This window comes from Panthera onca, chromosome C1, assembly GCF_046562875.1.
Source record: "Panthera onca isolate mPanOnc1 chromosome C1, mPanOnc1 haplotype 2, whole genome shotgun sequence".
Taxonomy (NCBI): domain Eukaryota; kingdom Metazoa; phylum Chordata; class Mammalia; order Carnivora; family Felidae; genus Panthera; species Panthera onca.
In genome coordinates, this window is record NC_138346.1 from 156,126,645 (window position 1) to 156,152,492 (window position 25,848).

Here is a 25,848-nt window from a genome sequence, read left to right on the forward strand (position 1 = left end):
CAGCAGTAGAAAATGAGGTTAGTGCAGTAGTTCCCAACCACTCTTGGCTCACAGTATCCTTAGCATCTTGTTAATTTTTTTCACAATGCCCCTAAAGCAAAAGAAATCCTTAATTTCATTTTCTACACAGTTAGGTCCAAACAATTTGTAAGTATGTGTGTCCTCACAACCTAATTACATTTGAAATATACATATATATTTTTTTAATGTTTCATCCTTAAATAACATTAACTTAATAATGAAATATATGCACCTGCTGGGCACTGTATCACTTCTACAATCTTGGAATCAAACTGGGCACCACTCTCACTCCCTGTTCCACAGTGATTTTCATGTAGTAGTTGCTTTTTATCACAGCAACCACCAAAAACCCAGCTTTGCAAAGATACAACAGCACCAAAAGAAATGTATGACATTGACACTGTGGCAGACATAAAGTTCATAGTTTGCATGATGTCCTATAGTCATAGAGTATAATTATGTTTTGTTTGATATTTTTAAACGTCCCACAACACCCCCTGTGAATTCACTGTGGTGTTCCGGGGCACCTCAGCCACATCGTGGGAACTGCAGGGTTAGAATGACAGTTTGGAACATGCTGTGATAGATTATTACAGTAATGACCCCCATAAATCACACCTCTTTGTATGCATGCACTAGAGCCAATGGGATTTAGTTTGGCCAATGGGACATTAATAAATATAACATAGGCAGAGGCTTGAAAATTACTGTGCTTTGGAGTTTGCCCTCTCTTGCTGCCGGAAGCCATTCTGCCACTGTATGACACACCTGGGTTAGCCCCTGGGAGAGAAAAGACCTCATGGAGAGAGGCCCCAGTCATCTCAGTCATCCCAGACACATGAGGAAAACCCAAACCATCTAGCTCTAGCCAAACTGACTCAGACCGAGAGAGCTGCCCACTGAGCTATAGAATCATAAAACATTTTAAAACTTTCCTTTTAAACCACTATGTTTTGGGTGGTTTTTAGGCAGCCTAACTGATAGAATGTTAAATAAATTGCACTTTATACTTTGGGTGATGGAAAATCAATAAAAGAATCAATTGCTTAATGAAGTTGAATAGAGTTAAAATGGATGAACAATGATCATTCAATGGTCTCCTCAGAATTCTCTTGGAAATAGCTTGTGATTTCCAGCCTTAAAGCCTCAGGAACAGATCCTGAAGTTCGTAAACATTTCAATTTTATTATAATTGAAGTTAGAAAATTGACTTCAGGGGCGCCTGGGTGGCTCAGTCGGTTGGGCGTCCAACTTCGGCTCAGGTCATGATCTCACCCTGTGTAGGTTCCAGCCCCGTGTCAGGCTCTGTGCTGACAGCTCAGAGCCTGGAGCCTGGCTTGAATTCTGTGTCTCCCTCTCTCTCTGCCCTTCCCTACTCTCACTCTGTCTCTCTGTGTCTCTCAAAAATAAATAAACATTGAAAAAAAATTTTTTAATTGACTTCATTTGTTTGAACCACAGTTCCTACAATTATAATGTAAGTGATCATTAACCTATGAGGAAGCTTATTTGTAAAGGAAAATGTGAATTTTAATTCAGTTGTCAAAAGAGTGAAGGGAAATCTTGTTACACAATACAAGAATGGCCCCTTCAGCCCTAGTTCTGATTGCTGACCACTTTAACCACAGTGGCTGAAACCCAACAGCAAACCCAGAACCAAATGAAAATGGCCTCACAGCAGCACAAATGCATCTGTTACAAGATGCTAAATCTTAATGCTAATCAGGCCTTTCCCAATCTTTTGCGAATTCAACAAAGCAAGGTTCCAACCAGAGCACGCAGATGATTGCATGGAACACTTTTTGGCAGGGGCCATAGGCCGACCATCTAAAAAACCTGTGACTGTGAAGGAAGGTACAACCAGGAGCTGCTCTTCAGAACTGCATTGGTGTAGTGTAGTCAGAGAATATCACCATTCTAAGGCACAATAAAATACGTTTTTTTAAAAGGATGAGACTGAGTCATCAAGAAAATATTGAATGTTTATGAAAATAAATTGAAACCCCTTCAGTAAGATTTCCATTAAAAATGATTAAGAGGGGTGCCTGGGTAGCTCAGTCAGTTAAGCATCTGACTCTTGGTTTCGGCTCAGGTTATGATCTCATGCTTTGTGGGTTTGAGCCCTGCATCAGCTCTGTGCTGACAGTGTGGAGTGTGCTTGGGATTCTCTCTCTCTCTCTCTCTCTCTCTCTCTCTCTCTCTCTCTCTCTCTGCCTCTCCCCTACATGCTCTCTCTCTCTCTCCCTTTCTCTTAGGATAAACTTAAAAAAAGATTAAGAAAAGTAGTATAGGCTCTTAAAGTAGTATTGCTATCTAGAAACTTCACTTATTTGGAAAATTCCATTTCCCAGGAGCCATTGCAAATAATGATGCTTTCGGCATCTCCATGAATTAGAGGTAACTGCATCAGCTCACCCTGGACTAAATACCGTCTACAGTTTAATTCTATTGAGTGGGAAAATTCTCCCAGCCCTCAATAGCATGAGAATGACTGAGGCACTGGTCCTCAGACAGCAGCTCCAACTTCCTGAGCAGGAGACCGAATAGGGCAGTAGAGGAACAAGATGACAATTACCTCATATGGGCCCAAGGGTGAGCTCCTTTCCGACCAGGTAAGGCTCTGTAGAGAGGATGAAGTCAGTAGCCACATCACCAGGGGCCAGATATCCTAGGAGAAGTTATGTAATGAAGGTGTCCAGCTGGGAAAAGCCCACCTAATTCCACATTTCCTGCCTGTGCCCAAGACCCTGCTCACCCCATCAGGGAAACTGCCTGTGAAACAAAAAAATAAGGGAAAGGACACTCCAGCCACCACAGACATAGTAAACACAGCCGTAACTACAGCCTATACAGAGGCAAAAAAACAACCTATCTTTATGTAGTTAAAGAAGCTTTAGAAAATATAGATGCAGAAAGAGAGAGGGGAAAAGAGCCAACTACATACATATACAGTAAGTGTGCTCATATGCAAAAAGGATATATTAGGATCTTCTTTTCATTTATCAATATATACCTTAACAGAATCATTTTGAATTGCATCATATCCAATTTTACAGCCATATCCTTTTAATCAATCCCATGTTTCGGGGTATCCAAATTCTATTTTGTTATTTCTTGAGGGTGTCAGGAAGCCCTGGTTCAATACCAACTGACCAGTAGAGAGGAGTCAGACAAATAGAAATCAAACTATCAGCCTTATTTTTTATAAAAGTTGGATGGAGGACACAGATCAGGTGTGCAGCCCAATGAGACTCCTAACAGGGTATCTGGAGTTAAACAGTTTCCTAGACAGACACAGGTAGAGCTGGAAAACCGCAGGCTTCCCCACAGTCAGGAGGCCTTCCGCATAAAAGCTGCACTTGGCAGGAAGCCAGTGAGGGCACATGCTCTGCAGGTAGAATGATGCAAAGTGCGAGAACAGTGGGAGCAGAGCCCTGACCACAACCAAACAAGCTGCTCCTCTTCCCCTGGGGAGGGGTCTGCGGTGGAAGAGGGGCTGGAAGTATTCCAGAAGTGGCTGTGCCCCAACACAGAAACCAGGCAAAAGCAGGTTACCTACTCAGTGCCATTTCAAAAACAAGGCTGTGATAACTATGCTTAAATTTTTACCTTTCGGCATTTGTCCTATTATTTTCTTAGAACAAATTCCTAGAAGTGGGATTCCCAAGTCAAAGCTAAAAGCATCTTTAAAATCTTTCACACATACTATCAAACTGCAGAGACTATAAATTTACACTCCCAACAGCAATGGATGAAAGTGCACACTTCTTCACTCCCCTTGCTGTTGTGATAGGTTAAGATGGTATCTCATTATTGTGCTCGTTTGCATTTTGTTACTAGGAAGGCTAAAATCTTTCCATTGGACATTTTTATTTTTTTCTTTTTGGACTCCTTTGGTATGCCCTCTGCTCATTTCTTTGGTGAGATTTTCATATTCTTATTTGTTTATAAGATGCAAAAACATTTAAGCAAGTCACTCTTCTTAATCTTACAATTGTGATGCATCACATAGCAGTTAGAATCATAAGCCCAACACAGCATGATACTGAGGTTGAGAATGATCATTTCCACATTTATTAAAACTTTTCCTCATATCAAAGCAAGAACTTATTTGAAGAAGGGACAGGCTTTTGGAAAAGGTCAACATCTATAGCCCACAGAAGTGCTTGGATTTAATATCCTCTGATATTTAGTCTATGCAATGACATTTTTATTTCAAACTTTAAGACATTTCATAATTATTAATCCAGAAATCTGAAATTTTTTTCTTTTTTTTAAGGAGAAAACAGTTCATGTTTCATTTTAATTCCAAGTACAAGAGGGACAGTTAAATTTCTTTAAACAACTGCTGACATCATCTCGAGGGGGTGAGGGCAGGAAATGACAGACCTGCATTCAAACACAATAATCACTTTATTACCAGATCTAATGACATGTCTGGGAGAGACCCAGAGTGTTGTCCAGTTAATGCCCCCTTGCCCTTCACTTTTTTATCAAAAAAAAAAAAAAATCCTTAACAGATGTGCTTTATTTTGAGCATATTCAGTACACAGAACTTTAAAATTTTGAAGAAAAACTCAGGGTAATTACTTGTTCTCTTTATTAAAAGATTGCCATCAGAAATATCAGGTATAAACTGCTGACTGAGGCAAGGTACACGGTTAAATGACTGAACTCATACAGACATTTTAAAATAAACAGTTCTCAGTATTTTGATCCATAATCTGCCAAGGATAGCTACTTTATGTTTTTAGGTAATACAGTTAAGCACTGGTAAACAAAACATTCTTTAAAGACCTTTAAAACTTTTAATGCATTATTCGATACTTTTAAGTTATTTAAATTCCAGTTAGTTAACATAAAGGGGAATATTAGTTTCAGGTGTACAATACAGTAATTCGACACTTCATACAACACTCAGTGCTCATCACAAGTGTGCTCCTAATCCCCATCACCTATTTCACCCATCCCCCCCATCCACCTCCCCTTTGGTCACCATCAGTTTGTTCTCTATAGTTGAGTCTGTTTCTTGGTTTGCCTCTCCCTTTTTTCCCCTTTGCTCATTTGTTTTGTTTCTTATATTCCACATAAGTGAAATCATATAGTATTTGCCTTTCTCTGACTTCTTGCACTTAGTATAACGCTATCTAGTTCCATCCATGTTGTTGCAAATGGCAAGATTTCATTCTTTTTGATGGCTGGGTAATATTCTACTGTATAAATGTACCACATCTTCTTTATCCATTCATCAATCAATGGACAGTTGGGCTGTTTCCACAATTTGGCTGTTGCAGATAATGCTGCTATAAACATCAGGGTGCATCCCTTTGAATTAGTGATTTTGTATTGAGTAAATACCCAGAAGTGCGATTGTTGGATCATAGGGTAGATCTATTTTTAACTTTTTAGGAAACATCATATGGTTTTCCACAATGGCTACACCAGTTTGCATTCCCACCAACAGTACGAGAAGGTTCCACATTCTCACCAACACCTTTTGTTTGTGTTGTTGATTTTTAGCCATTCTGACAGATTTGAGGGAATATCTCATTGTAGTTTTCATTTATATTTCCCAGATGATCAGTGATGTTGAGCATCTCTTCATGTGTCTGTTGGCCAGCTGGAGGTCTTCTTTGGAAAAGTGTCTATTCGTGTCTTCTGCCTATATATTTTTTTTAATTTTTCTTTTTTTTAACGTTTATTTATTTTTGAGACAGAGAGAGAGCATGAACGGGGTGGGGCAGAGAGAGAGGAAGACACAGAATGGGAAGCAGGCTCCAGGCTCTGAGCCATCAGCCCAGAGCCCGATGCGGGGCTCGAAGTCACGTACCGCGAGATCGTGACCTGAGCCGAAGTCGGACGCTTAACCGACTGAGCCACCCAGGCGCCCCCTGCCTATATTTTAATTGGATTATTTGTTTTGGGGTGTTGAGTTTTAAAAGTTCTTTATATTTTTTGGATACTAACACTTTATCAGATAGGTCATTTGCAAATATCTTCTCCCATTCTATAGGTTGCCTTTCAGTTTTGTTGATTGTTTCCTTCACTGTGCAAAAGCTTTTCATTTTGATGAAGTCCCAATAGTTTATTTTTGCTTTTTTTTCCCTTGCCTCAAGAGACATATCTAGAGGGGCGCCTGGGTGGCTCAGCTGGTTAAGCGTCTGACTTCAGCTCAGGTCATGATCTCACAGTTTATGAGTTCGATCCCCGCCTCAGGCTCTGCACTGACAGCTCAGACCCTGGAGCCTGCTTTAGATTGTGTCTCTCTCTGCCCCTCCCCCACTTGTGTTCTTTCCCTCTCTCTCAAAAATAAATAAACATTAAAAAAAAGAGAGACATATCTAGAAAGAAATTGCTATGGTCAGTGTCAGAGAGGTTACTGCCTGTGTCCTTCTCTAGGATTTTTTTTATGGTTTTAGGTCTCACATTTAGGTCTTTCATCCACTTTGAATTTATTTTTGTGTATGGTATAAGAAAGTGGTCTCTCTGTGCCCCTCCCCCACTCACACTTTGTCTCTCAAAAATAAACATTAAAAAAAATTTTTTTTAAAAGATTAATTGACCATATAGTTGTGGGTTTCAATAATATCTTTGTAAGAGGTCTTAAAGTAATGGATATTGAGCAAATGGTAGTAAACAATTCCTTAACAAAAAAATGTGCTTAGTCATTCTTTCTGTTAAAAAATGTTCCATTTTGGGAGCACCTGGGTAGATCAGTCAGTTAACTGATCTCTTCTCAGGTCATGATCTCATGGTCATGAGATGGAGTCCTCTGTCTGGCTCTGAGCTGGGCGTGCAGCCTAAGATTCTCTCTCCCTCTCCTTCTGCCCCTGCCCTACTCGCATGTGTGCTCTCTCATTCTCTCTCAGAAAAAGAAAGAAAGAAAGAAAGAAATCTTCATTCTTTTTAATTCCCTTCTTAACAGTAACATACTTTTAAATCTACCAAATCAATAAATTTCAGAATTCTAAAATTCGTGCTAGTATGAATTGTCCCAAAATATTCCCTTCATCATCTTTATGCTTCTCCATAAAGTATAACAATACCTGTTAGAGCCCTCATCATTCGCCATTCATTAATTCAATAAACATTTTGAGAAGCTGCTAACATTCTTAAAAACTTAGTCTCTGCTACATTAGGAGCTAAGGTACAAAGATAAGTAAAACAGTTCTTACCCTCAAGGAAAACATGGTCTAGAGTTTATGGTCTAGCAGGGTAGACAGTGTACAGTTTATAGTGGGGGAGACAGAAAAAGAGAATCCACTGTGGTATAATCAAGTACTGACACTGAGCCCAAGGAAACAGTCACACTGAGGCTGAGGGAATCAGAGAAGGCTTCTAGGAGGAAGTGATGAGTCACTGAGTCCTGGACAATGAGCAGGTTCTAGCTAGGGTGATTCAGGCAAGTGTAAAGGCACAGAGGCAGATGGGTCACAACGAGGAGAACCAGTAGTACAGTTCAGTTCAGATGAAGCATAGAGTTGGGGTGGGCACAGTCAATGGTGAGAGCACTACAGAAGGAACATTACATCTTTACATCTCAATGAATGCTGACAAAAGTTGACGATGAAAGGCTATTCTTATCTTCCTCCCCCCCCATTTCACAGTTAAAGAAACAGAAAAATTAAAATTAAAATTTTAAATTAAGTAACTTGCCCAAGGTCATATATTGTAGGTGGCTAAAAAAAAATTCCAACTTAGAAATTCTGATTCCAGAGCCTAGGCTCATCTGCTAATCATGAATGGATTGCATGTTATGCTAAGGAATTTGAATTTCACCTTGAAGGTCATGTGAGGACAACAATTTTAAGCAGGAGAATGCTAGAGTCCATTTTGCCTTTTAAAAGGATGACCCATACTGCTAAAGGGATGAAGTGAGGCTAGACCTGAGATGGAACTATGTACGGTTCTGCCTGATGTACCCTGCACAACTAGAGGGAGGACCATCAAATGTGGTCTATGAATGGCACTCAAAGTTGTGCAATGCACAACCTACAGGACCACATTTAATGTAACTGCAAGTTAGGAGGTTATTACAGTAATCCAGACTTAAGATGTATGAGGGATTGAACTATAGAAGAAGGGAATGGTTTATAATGCAGAAATAACAATGTAGAATCAACAGGAGCTGGTGGCTGGGTGGATGAAGATGGTGACACAGAAAGAGCAGTCAAAGAAGTTTTATTTTGTCTCAGTCTAAGTTGGAACTACATTTTTTCATCTTCTTCCCTACTTGGTTCTGGATTAGAAACTTGCACATGATTTGGAAAATGAAGGAGTCAGCCCTTATGCTCCGAAGGTCATCATGGTTAGAGGTGAGTAGAGTAAGATGCAGAGAAGCAAGTGCCAGTCTGTGCTTGTTCTTCCCCACTCTACACCTTCCTCTGCCTCCAGATCCAGCTGTTCTTCCCATCTGCCTGTCCTGCTGACCAACAGCAACCCATGACCAGATACCCAACTGCAAACTCACAGAAGCAACCACGAGGACCAGATCACAGCCTTCCACAGACCTCCATGGGAGTGGAGTTCTCCTTTGTGGACCCTATCAGCAGATTCCCCTCAAGCTCTGACATGTCCACCATGCCAATTTTTCAGGAAGACTGCTTAGTGACCGCCCTGCTTCACCAACTCTCCTTCCTGGACCCTTACTTCCCTGATCCCAGCAGGCTTTTTTTGTAGCAACTGAAATGATTATTCTGAAAGGCATATAGAGCTGCAAAGAACACAGAAGAGTCAAAACAACTTTGGAAAAGAAAAAATTCGAAGGACTTACACCATTTGATGTCAAGACTCATAAATGAATCTATGACAGAGCTGTAAAGATGGACATCCAAATTACACAGGGGCAAAACATGTGGTAAACTTGCCTGGGATAACTTGGAAGGCAGAACACATGCCCATTGACACTGTAACTCTGGAGGAAGTGGTTGGCAAGAGAATAATTGTGGGCTTTTATTTTGTATCTCAGGCAAAGTATTTTAAGAAGTGAGCTCAAGTGAGGCACCTGGGTGGCTCAGTCGGTTAAGTGTCCCATTCTTGATTTCGGCTCAGGTCATGATCTCGCAGTTTGTGAGTTTGAGCCCCACATCAGGCTCTGCGCTGGCGGCATGGACCCTGTTTGGGATTCTCTTTCTCCCTCTCACTGCCCCTCCCCACCTCAAAATAAATAAACTTAAAAAAAAAAGAGCTTATGAAATAATTGGCCAATTTGCAAGCCAATTTGGGAGCCTAACGAGGAAGGCTGTATGAAAGCTATTGGGCCCCAAATTTTAAAAGACAATTTTGAAAATATATATGAACACAAAATCCCATTAAAATCTAGCTTTGTTGCTGCCACTGGGGCTAACAAAGTTAGTTGTGGTTGGGTTTGAGGATGAGGAACCCTGACTATAGAGATAGGACGGTCTCCCATTGTCCCTGACACCCTGTGAGACTTCCACCCACTCATCATCACTAGAGGAAACACAATCCCTATGCAAAGGAATGTGGAGGAGAGAAAAAATACTCAAGGACCATGCCACCCTCCATGAACTGTGGACCTTGCAGCAGCATCAACCTCCTAAAGTGCTCCTGCAACAAGATGGACAGAAGGGCCCTGCCTTCATTCTGGAGATGCTCACATCCAGATAAACTCCAGGTCTAAAGAATGTGCTGAAAATCCAAGCTTCAGAAATATATGTAATTTCTCTTCGAACTGGGCTTCTAACAACTTTTATGTATGTCAACAAAAGTACTGTAGATTGGGCTTTTCTAAGAAAAAGTGCCCCAAAATTCAGTATACTTGGTATTCTTGGCAGAATCTTTTGTTCTCTTCCATTTTTCAGTCACTTTATTACAACTTAATCTTTGTAAATACTACTTTGGGTCATCCAAGCTTCTGGAAGTACTTTGGATTATTGGAATTATAGTCTTCATTCTGAAAGTCTTCTTCATTGGCTCAAAATGCCTTACTTTATTGGGTACCCTCTTTCATGATGTCTTGTAAATCCAAGGATTACTGGTATACATTCTTAGAAGAATTGTGTCAGTATAAATGAATTTTGTTCCATAGCAGTTTGGTTTCATTACCTCATTAGCTACAGGGAGTTTGGTAATATAACTAGATTCTTGGGATATTACCAGCTTATTCTACTTCCTTTTAAAATTTTGGATTCTTTTTGGAAATCTGAGGACTTTCAGACAGGTTTTGTAAATACTTTTTACATGACCAAGCTATAGAGTGACTTGTTCAGATGATATTTGATCAATATGTCAAGCAGAATTTCTTGAGATTATTTTTCCCATCTGTCAACATATATTTTCTCAAGAGTACATTACCTCATGGTTCCACCAAGAGAATGTCCACTGGTCAGAACTGTGATTTCAGACCATGTAACCAAATGGCAAGATGGGGATACTTCATCACACCTTCAAATATAATTAAGTCCAGGGGTGTCTGGGTGGGTCAGTCAGTTGAGCATCCGACTTCGGTTCAGGTCTTGATCTCATAGTTCATGGGTTAGAGCCCCACATTAGAGTCACTGTCAGTGCAGATCCCACTTCAGATCCTCTGTCCCCCCTCTCTCTCAAAAATAAACATTTAAAAAAGAGAGACAGAAACAAATATAGTTAAGTCCTATAAACTATTAAGACTACAACATATTAATTTCATTTGGTTGTACTGACCATTGCTAAAGTCATCAGGATAGATTTTAGTATGCACTCTCTCAAATAAACTTCAAAAAAAAATATGTAAGTAATGTTTAATCTAACATCTATATTGACATTTATTCTAATTACTTGACATGTGATTGCAGTATAAAACTATAAATGTATTTTCTTACTAATGTTATCAAAAACAGCAACTGCATAACTAAATTAAGAATTAATGGCTTCAGAGGAATTCAGGTATTCTTTTCAAACAATGTTTCAAAATAAGGAATATTTTTATGATAAAATATATCTTTATCCAAAATCTCAAAAATTCTTAAAGTTTTCATAAAATTTATATATTTTTTAATTTGAGAGGGTGTGTGAGAGAGCAAGGGAGAGGCAGAGAGAGGGGAAGAGAAAGAATCCCAAGCAGGCTCCACACTGCCAGTGCAGAGCCTGACATGGGGCTTGAACCTACAAGCCATGAGATCATGACCTGAGCCGAAATCAAGAGTCAGACGCTTAACCGAGACACCCAGGTGCCCCAAAATTTACATTATTTTATTTTTATGGTGATTTTTTTAATGAGAATTTCATTTTAACTTTTTTTCATTTACATCTAAATTAGTTAGAATATGGTGCAACAATGATCAGGAGTAGATTCCTTAGTGCCCCTTACCCATTTAGCTCATCCTCCCTCCCACAACCCCTCCAGTAACCCTCAGTTTGTTCTCCATATTTAAGAGTCTCTTATGAAAAAAAAATTTAAAAAAGACTCTGTTTTGTCCCCCTCCCTGTTTTTATATTACTTTTGTTTCCCTTCCCTTTGTTCATCTGTTTTGTCTCTTAAAGTCCTCATATGAAGTCATATATTCATCTTTCTCTAATTTCACATAAGTGGGTCGTAGGGTAGTTCTTTCTCTGCATCCTCACCAACATCTGTTGTTGCCTCAGTTGTTAATGTTAGCCATTCTGACAGGTGTAAGGTGGTATCTCATTGGGGTTTTGATTTGTATTTCCGTGATGATGAGTGATGTTGAGCATTTTTTCATGTGTCTGTTAGCCATCTGGATGTCTTCTTTGGAGAAGTGTCTGTTCATGGCTTTTGCCCATTTCTTCACTGGATTGTTTTTTGGGTGTTGAGTTTGATAAGTTGTTTATAGATTTTGGATACTAACCCTTTATCTGATATGTCGTTTGCAAATATCTTCTCCCATTCTGTCGGTTGCCTTTTAGTTTTGATGATTGTATTTTTAAATGAAAGTTCTATATGTTATATTTTATCTTTAATAAGATTTTCTACGTGAATATTAATTTACTGAGGATGATATATTTTAATATTACTCTTTTAAACATTATTAGCAATAATATAATTTTAAATTTTTCAGTGTTATTACAAAGATTACATTAATGGTTAGCCTTTAACCTAATGGCCTCAAGGTAGCCACCATTAAATTGAGAAGGAAGGGTATGGGAACAAGAAAGCAAAGAAATAAGACTTGAGAATGACATCTAGGCAAACATTGGATATATTTACTGGCACATGGAACTGACTAGATGCTAACAGATCAAAAGCCTTCTAGATTTCTAAGTGAACTATACTGCCAAATAAATATAATCCCAACCTGAAAAAGCCTTAGACTATTTGAGCATTAAAACAATCCTCAGGACCTCACACTTGCACAAGTAGGAAACAGGCTGTGAAAGTTGTATAGCCTTCAAGAATACACCCCCAAATATCCTCTTCAGGTGTGGCCATAAAAAAACATGACATGGAAGTCCCTCCCAGAGGATGGACCCAGGGCCACGGACAAAGGAGTTTGACCAGGGGAGCAACGTCATGATCTAATCAAGGAACTTCCCCTAACCCCACCTTATGAAGACAGGATATTTTCATAATGCTTGTTCAGGATTTCATATATACTAGCAACTAGAAATTGTTGAGTGTCTTCTGTTTTTCTCTTTCTGTTTTTCTCTTTTTCCAAAAGAGAGGTTCATTTGTTTTTGCTTTGTTGAATTATCCTGTTCCTGATTCACCACTCTACATTCAGAGGGAGAAAGGCTGAACAGCCTTTTTATTGACAGATCACACAAGAGGCCCCGTCCAGACACCATGTCCATCACTGGAAGATCTGAACTTTGTGCCACTTCGCTGACTTCATAGGTCTTTGGGTGCCTCCTATGAGATACGGATATTTTCTATAAAAGAATGGAATAGATATTTGTGACCAGAAAGAAAGACTGTGGAGGATACTGGTTAGCAAGTCATTGAAAACCATTTTCTTTTTCTCCTGGGACACTGTTAGCCTGCTTTGTGGTCAGTACTGACCAATATAATGTGAGAAGTAACATCTGTTGCTTCCAGGCCTGACTTGTTTGGCCTCTGACTCATGACCCTCATGCCTTTTTCCTTCCAGCTGGCGAGGCTGGAGATGAGAAGAACAACTTTTGGAGTTGTGGTGTGAACATGGGGGATCCAAAGGACAGAAGAAACAGGAGTCCCTAAAAACGTGTAGAGAAATGCCACCCTCTAGGAGTGACTGTATTCCATTCTTACCTGAGAAAAAATAAATATACTTTAATCATATTAAGCCTCTGAGGTTTGGAAGGTTATCTATTACAATCACTAATGTATATACAGCAGAAAGAACAGCACAAAGATAGAAGGATTGAAAGAAATGACACAGCCTGAGGAGGGTAAATGGTTCTCTTTGGCCAAAACATAGACACAAGAAAGAGAACAGCAATGAACAAGAGGTTCCTTTGGGCATATTGCTATGGGTCTTAAACACATGCAAAAATTTGGACTTTATTATGTAGAAATGGGGACCATCAAAAGTTTATATCTATTATATATCTTCTATTTAAAACTGCTAGAGTCAGTGCTGCCAGTAATCTGCCTTTTCTCAGGCAATTGAGAATCCATATCTTTCACACACTGTTGCCCTCCAAAATTGAGAATATACAATATAATCACCAAGCTGACAACAGCTTTTGCAATCTGTTAAAGCTGCAACTCACATCAAAATGGATCCTGCAAAATTCAGTAAGAAAATTGAGAATCAGGGGTGCCTGGGTGGCTCAGTCGGTTAAGCATCTGACTTCAGCTTAGGTCATGATCTCGCGGTTTGTGAGTTCCAGCCCCGCATCGGGCTGGAAGCTCAGAGCCTAGAGCCTGCTTCAGATTCTGTGTCTCTCTCCCCCTGCCCCTCCCCTGCTCACACTCTCTCTTTCTCTCAAAAATAAATAAACATTAAAAAAAATTTTTTTTAAGAAAATGGAGAATCAGTAACCTTCAGAGAAAAAAGTCAACTTTCAAAATCTGTTTCTTCATGAAAGTGTGGTGTGTCGGGGGGAGGGAGAAAGGGAGATGTCTTTGCAGATAATGCTATTCCTGCAACAAAATAAAACTGAAAATGGGCTTAAATCAGGGGCGCCTGGGTGGCTCAGTTAAGCGCCTGACTTCAGCTAGGGTCAAGTCTTGCATTGGGCTCTATGCTGACAGATCAGAGTCTGGAGCCTGCTTCAGATTCTGTCTCCCTCTCTCTCTCAAGAATAAAAACATTAAAAATAAATTAATTAAATTTAAAAAGACGGGCTTAAATCATGGTCACATTTACTAAGCTCCTTCCATGTGACAATACAAAGATAAATTACTTACCAGGACTTCGAATTACTCAGAGTAATACAATTAGTAGGAACAAAAACAGATTAACCAGGATACATTAGTGTACATGCTACTATAAAAATAGGACCCAAACGAACTACAAGGTTTGGGGAAGAATCAGGGGTCACAGAACTTTCTTAGCCTCATACCGAAGATCCTTCTTGATCAGACTCAACCTACCTTTGCAGACTGAAATTTTGGTACTTTTCTTCACAAAATCATTTGCTCTCATACCTATCCTCCACCTTCCCACATCCATGCCTTGCCTTCTACCTCATTTTCTCTCCCTGACTCATTGCTGGCCACTGTTTAAGGTGCTGCCAAGACTCTACCCATGAACTCTCCCCTGGTCCCAGTGGGATGTATTCTCCCCCTTCTCAGGGGTCCCATCAGAGCCCTCGCAGGAAATTACCACTCCTCTGCTTTGCATTATGGCTACTTTCTGACTTGCTAGTCTTGTCTCATCTCCACTCTAAACTATAAGCCCCCTGAGGATCAGGAATGTTTCTGGTATGGCACCTTGTATGTACATAGTGGATTTTCAGTATTTTCTGAATGTTAGAATTTTAAACCCAAAACCCACTCCCTGCAGATGCTAACTCAGCACACACAAATAGTCACTGCACTCTTTGGTCCAGAGCTAAATCGCTGGGTGTATGGTATTTTCCCATGGGAGGGGAACAATCCTGAAAGAATATTCAGTAATAACAAGCTGAAGAAATAAAAATAGTACTACACCCTGGTTCTAACTAGTGCCTAGTTGTATTGCAAAAATTAAGATTGTCCAATTGGTCAAAATGCTTACATACTGATTAGAATGTATTAAAATGTCTAAGTTTGCCTTACTGCAAAACAATCTTTTATAGAAAAATCTCTACTTTAAAATATGTCAGCATTTGCTCTTAAGCAATCCAGAGAGGAGAAAATGGAAAGTGGCCTCCCCTTTCTAATATCAATACCATTAGCAAATGGTATTGACATGAGGGCAGCTGGAAATATGGTCTATAATGTTCCCACACTACACTGATGCTGTAAGAGCTGGAAGCTAAAACATGGAGACAAATCAGCATTATTCAGGACGGAATGGTCAAAGCCAAAAGTAGAAAAAAATTGATGTCTATAAAATATTGAAGTAGACTGAATGTGTTCACTGAGGCCTGGAATATAATAAAAGAAATACATGCTTAAAATTTAAGCGAGGACAAACTTAGGATACGTAGAAATATGTACAAGTTTTTTTTAAGTGGGATGAACTTAAGGTTTTTGTTAAGAGATAAGAGCAGATGAGAATGAAAATATAAATCCATGGATAATAGCTCCATAAAATATTAATAGAGGAATTTTTGTGGCAGTGGTCCCCAGTCTGTTGAGTACTGGGGCCCCTTGGCCACCATAATTAGCATAAGGACACTGTAACTACATAAACACAGCAAGCCCTGTCTGTGGACTGTATAAACAACATGCCTAACACATTTGTACTACCATTTGACACAAACACAAAGATGTTTTTCCTGAGTAACAGAATGTCAGGTTGAGGAAACTGGGCAGACTGATCTAGTAGGAACACACAGCTCTGAGAAGAGCTGTCAGAAGGAGAGGGAAAACTCTACTCACCAGGGGGGCACATGATGTTTGGGAAGGATCCCAGAAGGAGCACTGGCTTTGAAAGGCCCTGAGCAGAAAACAGAGGACAGAGCCTGCAAGATGGCACAGGCTGTGTAGTGAGTAAAGGAACCTCTCAGATCTTCAAGACAATTACCACGTTCAAAAAATTCTGTGTATGGTTAAAGTTTTTGTGGGAAATGGTCAAGGGGCTGAGCTTCTGGATCACCGCAAACAGCAAAAAAGTGGAAGTAATGGGACACATGAGGAATTAAAGAGTGGGAAATTCAAGGAAACAGGAGAAGGGGCACCTGGGTGGCTCGGTCAGTTAAGTGTCTAACTCTTGATTTCAGTTCATGTCATGATCTCATGGTTCATGAGTTCAATCCTGCATTGGACTCTGTGCTGACAGCATGGAACCTGCTTGGGATTCTCCACCCCCCACCTACCTGTCCCCTGTTCACACGTGCTCTCTCAAAAAAATAAAAAATAAAAAAGGGGGGGCAGCATTGGGGCACTTGGGTGGCTCAGTTGGTTGAGCATCCAACTTCGGCTCAGGTCATGGTCTCATGGTCTGTGAGTTAGAGCCCCACGTTGGGCTCTGTGCTGACAGCTCGGAGCCTGGAGCCTGCTTCGGATTCTGTGTCTCCCTCTCTCTCTGCCCCCCTCCCCAACTTGTGCTTGATCTCTCAAAAATAAATGAAAAAAAATTTTTTTAATTAAAAAAAAAAAAGGTGGGGGGCAGCAGCACTATGCCTGTTATAGGCCCTGGAAATGGAGCTTAAACCTAATTTAATCTGGCATGGGGGTCTTGGGCAGTATCGGAGTTTCTTACATAAATTCACTCAAAAGTGTTCCTGAATCCTCAGAAGCTTTTTGTCATTATGTGTTTCCTTGGTTGATGGAATGCAAAAAAAAAAAAAAAAAGATTTGCACTATAGATTTTGTACTATAAGTTGATGAAATAATGCAAAACAAAACAAAACAAAAACAAACAAACAAACAAAACCACTATTTTCAGAGTACTGGCCTGTTCTGACTGAAGCCAAGAGGAATATGAAGTTGTTAGCTTCACCAGACAGGGAAGGCTGAACTCGGTTCACCAGAGAACTATGAAATGCCGCATAGGCCACAGTCTTCTTTGAGAGCATCCATGGACCACATCCCAGTCCCATGTATTGCCAAATAAATAGGTAATGCTAGTCACAGAAAGGCCCTGAATGGGTATAATGGTTAGAGCTTTCATCAAAACTTGTTTCCTTTCCTTGCTCTGTTCCATTTAATCCTCACAACAACCCTATTTGGAAGTTAACGTTATTAGCCTAATATTAAAGATGAAGAAACTGAGGCATAGAATTAACCAAAGTCATATAGTTAGTAAACAGCACAGAGTCCAAAACTTTGTGAAGCCTGTAAGAATTAATCAACTATGTATTGTACACTGTGAAAAGTACTAAAACAAGCATATGATTAGCAAATGTTATGTATATTACTGCATTAGGGTTCTCAAGAGAAACAGAACCAGTAAGATGTAGGAATTGGAATATACGAATTGAATCTCATGAGTATGGACGCTGGCAAGTCCAAATCTGCGGTGATCTTCTTAAAACCCAAGAGAGACAATGCAGTTCCAGTCTAAAGCAGGTGCAGGTACAGGAAACCTGATGATACAGAAGAAGTCTGAAGACAGTCTGCTGAAGACTTTTTTCCTCTTACTCCAGGGAAGGTCAATCTTATTCTATTTAGACCTTCAACTAATTGGATGATGCCCACCCACATTATAGAAAGCAACCAGCTTTACCCCTTAAAATACTAATCTCATCAAAAAATACCCTTGCAGATATACCCAAAATAATGTGTGACCAAATATCTGGGCACCCTATGGCCCAGTCACACTGACATATAAAATTAACTATCACAATTACATTCCAAATGAACTTTCTTTCAACCCTTTATCCTTATAGCACCTTTATAATTTACATACTTTACTAGTCTGGAATTTAATACAAGTACTTTTTAGTCTCAAATACTTAAGAACCCACAATTCCCTTTATAGCAATTAAGGATATAATTTACATTTGTATCTCTTATTTTTAAACTTTAAATTAGATTTTAAATGTAGGACTTTCAATTGCTATGTCCTCAGGGAACTCCTAAACTTAGTAAGACATGAATTTGAAATTAATACTTTCAGAATTAAGCTTTCTGATAAAAATCTTACTTAAGCAAATTTTATTATTTTTCACATTTACTATAGAGATAAAGATAAGGGGGAAAAATGTCTCAGGAAAATGAGTTCTGAGGCAGAAAGGACAATTTAAATCAGGAAGTGACAAAATGACAAACAGCAGCTAATAAAATGCCTGGTAAAAAAGAACTTTAGGGCTATGAGAATGATATCTAGAACCAAAAGGGAGTCCCACCTTGCTGTTCAGAGCTAAGGGTTAGTGTTAGAGTTAGGGCTAGGTCTCACTGTTAAGGTTCCCTAGGGCAGGAATCACATCTTTATGCCTCCCTCCATCTACCATGAGGTATAATACAGGCCTTGCATAATAGGTTCTCAATTTTGTCAAGTTAAAAAAGAATAGATATTTGGAGAAAAGTAACTTAGCAGAAGGGAATTAAAAAAAAAAAAAAAGAAAAGAAGGAATGTGCTGTCCAGGCATGTGATATGGCTTGGTTACAGGCTTATTAGGTAAGAAGGCTGAGATTCCAAGACCTTTTTGGATTATTAAAGGAGTAAGATTTACATGAAGGCACATTCCCAAGGCCTGACACACTTATTTAGCTCAAGAAATACTTTAATTCTTCCCTATGGCAATAAAACATAACAAAAATTGGTCATTTAAAAATCCCCACTAATGGGCTGCCTGGTGGCTCAGTCGGTTAAGCACCCAACTTCGGCTCAGGTCATGATCTCGCAGTCCGTGAGTTTGAGCCCCACATCAGGCTCTGTGCTGACAGCTTGGAGCCTGGAGCCTGCTTCAGATTCTGTGTTTCCCTCTCTCTCTGACCTTCCCCCATTCATGCTCTGTCTCTCGGTCTCAAAAATAAATAAACATTAAAAAAAAATCCCCACTATATCCCCCACCTACCAGGCTCCCCCCACCCCCTTAAAAAGCTGGTAACTTTTCTAGGTTATTTAGGAAAAAAGAAAGTTCATTTCCAATTCTCCTTTTCTAATCTTTCTGCCAACTTCAAATATTTGGGCTTTGCATTTCAGCTTAAAAATCTTTTTTGAAACACACACACACTAGGATTTATGTCAATCTCAGTTCTGATTAGAAATGCAAAGTCAGCTTCACTTGGGGTACAGCACTATGGGAATTCTAATGCAATCAGAGGTCAGACATTCCTTCAAAGTCACAAGAACTCTCACATAGATTGATTATATATATATATGGCAATCCAAAAACCTTGTCACTTTGTATAGTACATTTCCAGGAAAGAAACCCCAAACTTTTATAACTGATATACACAAAACACCAATTAAACAAAGCTGTTGTCAAAGCTTTCAGAGCAAGAGCAGAAATTCTGGGTTAAAACACAGGGTCCGTAACATCTGAGAAAAGTGCCTTGAGGTCCTTCCAATTCCAATATTCCATCTGAAAGAATAAGCACAGCCAATTGTCTGGACATAGAGTCCACTCATTAGACAGCAAATACATAAGGAGAGAGTTCATTAGAATAGAGGTACAGTCAGAGAAGAATGAAAATCATTAACCCCAGGGTTAGAAGTCACATGGTAATTTTCTAACCACTCTTATTAATGAAATCATAGAATCTTAGGATTGGAGGAAGTATTAATATATAATCTAGATTCCAGACAAAACACTGCATCAGAAAGATGACTACCCATATTTTGCAAATTCAATTCTTATGCTTAGTGAACTGTCTTTGGAAACAAGCAAAAAACAAAAAACAAAACAAAACCAAAAAAAATGAAAAGCTTGACTTTAGCCTTTTTCAAGTTATTGGCAATTTTACTTGCAGCTTGAGTTTAAAAAGACTTTCCAAAAAACAATGAAGTATGAAACATTTAGGAAGATAGTTATTTAGAAAATTGATAAATTTACACAATTTTTTAAACGTTTCAACTATTTTTAGACCCATTTTAAACAGAGAAAAAGATTAAAAACCATAAGGAAGAAGGCTGAAAAAGACATGTACACTACTTCATTAAATGTGAAAAACATGGCCATGACATGTGCACCTGCTGCTTCTAGTGCCCACAATGGGATCTCTGTCCCAGTGACATAGGTCAGCTGCTTGATCCTTCAAGCTCTTGCTAAGGCCAACAGACACAGGTATTTTATTACAATATTTCTCTATTTCTTTCCAATAGCTATATTTCAAAAGAGGACTTGCTTCTCTCCTGGAGTGTGACTAAGGCTTTGTTTAAATGAAGAGGTCATAGATGCTTAACACTTCTTAACCTTATTTCACTTAGTCGGTCACTTCTTTCAGTTATCTAAGCCTTTTTGTTGAACACTGGACAAAAATAGTCCTGATGAGGTCTTCTGGAGAGTAATGTGCTGTTTGCCTGAGAGAACTAGCTTTAAAAATTACGTCCTCCTTTAGCTCTAAAAATTTATCACTTATGTCTCTGAAATAAAGCACAGCATGAAAGAAAACACAAACATTATCCATGTAACCTTGATTTTCTGGGAGAGTCCAAGTTTCATGAATTAAAATATAGTATTAAGTGTCAAATTATAGAGGTTTGGTTGAATAAGTTGTAATATATCATACAATAGGCAACTATAAAGCCATTTAAAAGATGTGTGGAAGAATATGAAATGGAAAATGTATTAAGTGTTTAGGTTAGAAACCAAATTATAAAAATTATAGCCCTGATTTTATAGAGACAGCAAGAGGATTGAAAACTACACCAAAATAATAATTGCAGTTTTATTTATGTGATGAAATTGTGTGATTTTTACTTTTTCCTTGAACTTTTCCATACTTTTCTATAGAAAGTATTGTATTATATAGGTTAAAAATAATTGTAAAAAGAAAAGTCACTATTACCACTCAGCAAAAGATACCTGAAAAAGTAAAAGTTGCAGTGTTTCCTATGATCTTTATATCTGCATCTTTTCCATGATTTTTTTTTTAATTTTTATTTACATCCGAGTTAGTTAGCATATAGTGCAACAAAGATTTCAGGAGCAGATTCCAGTGACTCATCCCCTCTGTATAACACTCAGTGCTCATCCCAACAAGTGTTCTTCCTTAATGCCCCTTGCCCATTTAGCCCATCCTCCCACAACCCTCCAGCAACCCTCAGTTTGTTCTCTGTATTTAAGAGTCTCTTATGTTTTGTCCCCTTCCCTGTTTTTATATTATTTTCGTTTCTCTTCCCTTAGGTTCATCTGTTTTGGTTTTAAATTCCACAAGTCATATGATATTTGTCTTTCTCTGACTTATTTCACTTAGCATAACACCCTCTAGTTCCATCCACATTGTTGCAAATGGCAAAATTTCATTCCTTTTGATTGCCAGGTAATACTCCATTATGTGTGTGTGCGTGTGTGTGTGTGCACACACACACTTCTTTATCCATTTATCTGTCAGTGGACATTTGGGCTCTTTCCATACTTTGGCTATTGTCAATAGCACTGTTATAAACATTGGGATGCCTGAGCACACCAGATTCCCTTAGATATATATTAGTAGTGCAATTGCTGAGTCATAAGACAGTTCTTTTTTTTTTTTAATTTTTTGAGGAACTGCCACAGTTTTCCAGAGTAGTTGCACTCATTTCCCTTCCCACCAGCAATGCAAAAAAGATCTTCTTTCTCCACATCCTTGCCAACATCTGTTGTTGCCTGAGTTGTTAACGTTAGCCATTCTGACTGGTGTGAGGTGGTATCTCATTGTGGTTTTGAGTTGCATTTCCCTGATGATGAGTGATGTTGAGCATTTTTTCATGTGTCTGTTAGCCATCTGTATGTCTTCTTTGGAGAAGTATCTATTCATGTCTTTTGCCCATTTCTTAGCTGGACTGTTTGTTTTTTGGGTGTTGAGTTTGATAAGTTGTTTATAGATTTTGGATACTAACCCTTTATCTGATATGTCGTTTGCAAATATCTTCTCCCATTCCGTTGGTTGCCTTTTAGTTTTGTTGATTGTTTCCTTCCCCATGCAGAAGGCTTTTATCTTGATGAGGTCCCAATAGTTCATTTTTGCTTTTGTTTCCCTTGCCTCTGGAGACGTGTTGAGTAAGAAGTTGCTGCGGCCAAGGTCCAAAAGGTTTTTGCCTGCTTTCTCCTCAAGGATTTTGATGGTTGCCTATCTTACATTCAGGTCTTTCATCCATTTTGGGTTTATTTTTGGGCATGGTGTAAGGAAGCGGTCCAGATTCATTTTTCTGCATGTCACTGTCCAGTTTTCCAGTACCATTTGCTAAAGAGACTATCTTTATTCCATTGGATATTCTCTTCTACCTTGTTCAAAATTAGTTAGCCATACCTTTGTGGGTCCATTTCTGGGTTCTCTATTCTGTTCCATTGATCTGAGTGTCTGTTCTTGCCTAGTACCATACTGTCTTGATGATTCAGCTTTGTAATACAGCTTGAAGTCTGGGATTGCGATGCCTCCAGATTTGGTTTTCTTTTTCAGGATTGCTTTGGCTATTCGGGGTCTTTTCTGGTTCCATACAAATTTTAGAATTGTTTGTTCTAACTAATTCTGTGAAGAATGGTGGTGTTATTTTGATAGGGATTGCATTGAATATGTAGATTGCTTTGGGTAGTATCGACATTTTAACAATACTTGTTCTTCCAATCCATGAGCACAGAATATTTTATTTTTTTTATTTTCTTTATATTTTTTCTTCAATTTCTTCCATAAGCTTTCTAGTTTTCAGTGTGCAGATTTTTCACCTCTTTGGCTAGATTTATTCCTAGGTGTTTTATGGTTTTTGGTGCAGTCATAAATGGGATCGACTCCCTGATTTCTCTTTCTGTTGCTTCATAATTGGTGTACAGTAATGCAACCGATTTGCATTGATTTTATATTCTGTGATTTTGCTGAATTCATGGATCAGTTCTAGAAGTTTTTTGGTGGAATCTTTTGGGTTTTCCATATAGAGTATCATGTCTTCTGCAAAGAGTGGAAGTTTGACTTCCTCCTTGCCAATTTGGATGCCTTTTATTCCTTTGTGTTGTCTGATTGCTGAGGCTAGGATTTCCAATACCATATTGAATAACAGTGGCAAGAGTGGACATCCCTGTCATGTTCCTGACCTTAGGAGGAAAGCTCTCACAGTTTTTCCCCATTGAGGATGATATTAGCAGTGGGTCTTTCATATATGCCTTTTATGATCTCGAGGTATGATATGATCCTTCTATCTCTACTTTTTTGGGGGGTTTTATTAAGAATGAATGCTGTATTTTGGCAAATGCTTTCTCTGCATTTATTGAGAGGATCATGTGGTTCTTGTCCTTCCTTTTATTGATGTGATGTATCACATTGATTGTTTTATGTATATTGAACCAGCCTTCCACCCAAGTATAAATCTCAGTTGGTCATGGTGAATAATTCTTCAATGTATTGTTGGATCTGGTTGGCTAATATCTTATTGAGGATGTTTGCATCCATGTGCATTAGGGAAATTGGTCTGTAGTTCTCCTTTCAGTGGGGTCTTTGTCTGAAATCAAGGTAATGCTGGCTTTACAGAATGAGTTTGGAAGTTTTCCTTCCATTCATATCTTTGGAACAGCTTCAAAAGAATAGATGTTAACTTTTCTTTAAATGTTTGGTAGAATTCTCCCAGAAAGCCATCCAGCCCTGGACTCTTGTTTGTTGGGAGATTTTTGATTACTAATTCGATTTCTTTACTGGTTAAGGGTCTGTTCAAATTTTCCATTTCTTCCTGTTTCAGTTCTGGTAGTTTATATGTTTTTAGGAATTTGTCCATTTCTTCCGGATTGCCCAATTTATTGACATATAACTGCTCATAATATTCTCTTATTGGTTGCATTTCTGCAGTGTTGGTTGTGATCTCATTCTTGACTTTACTTATTTGGGTCCTTTTTTGTTTTGTTTTAATCAAACTGGTTGGGGTTTATCAATTTTGTTATTTCAAAGAAACAGCTCCTGGTTTCATTGACCTGTTCTTTTTTTTTATTTCAGTAGCATTTATTTCTGCTTTAATCTTTATTATTTCCCTTCTTCTGCTGGTTTTAGACTTTATTTGCTGTTCTTTTTAGCTCTTTAAGGTGTAATGTTAGGCTGTGTATCTGAGACCTTTCTTCCTTCTTTAGGAAAGCCTGGAATGCTTTATACTGCCCTCTTATGACTGTCTTTGCTGCGTCCCAGAGGTTTGGGGCTGTGGTGTTATCATTTTCATTGGCTTCTATGTACTTTTTAATTTCCTCTTTAACTTATTGGCTAGCCCATTCATTCTTTAGTAGGATGTTTTAGTCTCCCAAGTATTTGTCATCTTTACAAATTTTTTCTTGTGGTTGATTTGGAGTTTCATAGCAGTGTGGTCTGAAAAGTATGCATGGTATTATCTCAATCTTTTTATACTTGTTGAGGGCTGATTTGTGCACCAGTATGTGATCTATTCTGGAGAACGTCCCATGTGAACTCAAGAAGAATGTGTTTTCTGCTGCTTTAGGGTGAAATGTTCTGAATATATGTTAAGTTCATCCGGTCCAGTGTGTCACTCAAAGCCATGGTTTCCTTGTAGATTTTCCGTTTAGATGATCTGCCCATTGCTATAAGTGGGGTGAAGTCCCCTACTATTATGGTATTATCAATGAGTTTCTGTATGTGATTAATTGATTTATATATTTAGGTGCCTTCACGTTGGGGGCATAGATGTTTACAATTGTTGGGTCTTCTTGGTGGATAGACCCCTTAATTATAATGCCCTTCATCTCTTGCTACAGTCTTTATTTTAAAATTTATATTGTTGGGGCACCTGGGTAGCTCAGTCAGTTAAGCGTCCGACTTCAGCTCAGGTCATGATCTCACGGACCATGAGTTCGAGCCCCACGTCGGGCTCTGTGCTGACAGCTCAGAGCCTGGAGCCTGCTTCGGATCTGTGCCTCCCTCTCTCTGACCCTCCCCTGTTCATACTCTCTGCCTCAAAAATAAATAAACATTAAAAATTTTTAAAAATTTATATTGTCTGATATAAGTATGGCTACTCCTGCTTTCTTTTGGCGACCATTAGCATGACAGATGGTTATCCATCCACTTATTTTCAATCTGAAGGTGTTTTTAGGTCTAAAATGGGTCTCTTGTAAACAGCATATAGATGGATCTTGTTTTCTTATCAATTCTGATATCCTATGTCTTTTGATTGGAACATTTAGTCCTTTGACATTTAGAGTACTGAAAGATTTGAATTTAGTGCCATTGTGTTGCCTGTAGAGTTGGGAGTTTCTGGTGGTGTTCTCTGGTTCTTTCTAGTCCTTGTTGCTCTTGTTCTCTGTTTCATCTTTTCTCCGCTCAGAGAGTCCCCCTTAAGATTTCTTTCAGGGCTGGTTTAGTGGTCATGAACTCCTTTAGTTTTTGTTTGAGAAATTTTTTCTCCTCCTATTTTGAATGACAGCCTTGCTGAATAAAGAATTCTTGGCTGCATTCTTTTTATTCTGCACACTGAATATATCCTGCCACTCCTTTCTGGCCTGCCAGGTTTCTGTGGATCGGTCTGTTGCAAACCTGATCTGTCTTCCCTTGTAGGTTAAGGACTCTTTTTCCCTTGCTGCTTTCATAATTCTTCCCTTGTCTGTGTATTTTGTGAATTTGACTACCATATGCCTTGGTGATGGTTGGTTTTTGTTGAATCTAATGGGAGTTCTCTGTGCTTCCTGGGTTTTGAGGTCTGTGTCTTTCCCAGGTTAGGAAAGTTTTCCGCTATGATTTGCTCACATAACCCTTCTATCCCTTTTTCTCTCTTCATCTTC

At 38.8% G+C, this 25,848-nt stretch overlaps 1 protein-coding gene, 1 long non-coding RNA gene and 1 pseudogene across 2 annotated transcripts in view; 2 read left to right on the forward strand and 1 right to left on the reverse strand.

Annotated features, from left to right (window-relative positions):
- The window catches only part of LOC144617083 (uncharacterized), a 29,001-nt gene extending 15,757 nt beyond the window's left edge, over window positions 1-13,244 (forward strand). The window contains exon 2 of the long non-coding RNA XR_013557103.2: window positions 13,071-13,244. This is a non-coding gene — a long non-coding RNA (uncharacterized LOC144617083). The remainder of the gene's footprint in view (window positions 1-13,070) is intronic.
- The window catches only part of GIPC2 (GIPC PDZ domain containing family member 2), a 191,279-nt gene that overhangs the window by 65,695 nt on the left and 99,736 nt on the right, over window positions 1-25,848 (reverse strand). The gene's annotated exons all lie outside the window — the stretch shown is intronic.
- LOC132673033 (E3 ubiquitin-protein ligase RNFT1-like) lies at window positions 2,586-10,667 on the forward strand (annotated as a pseudogene).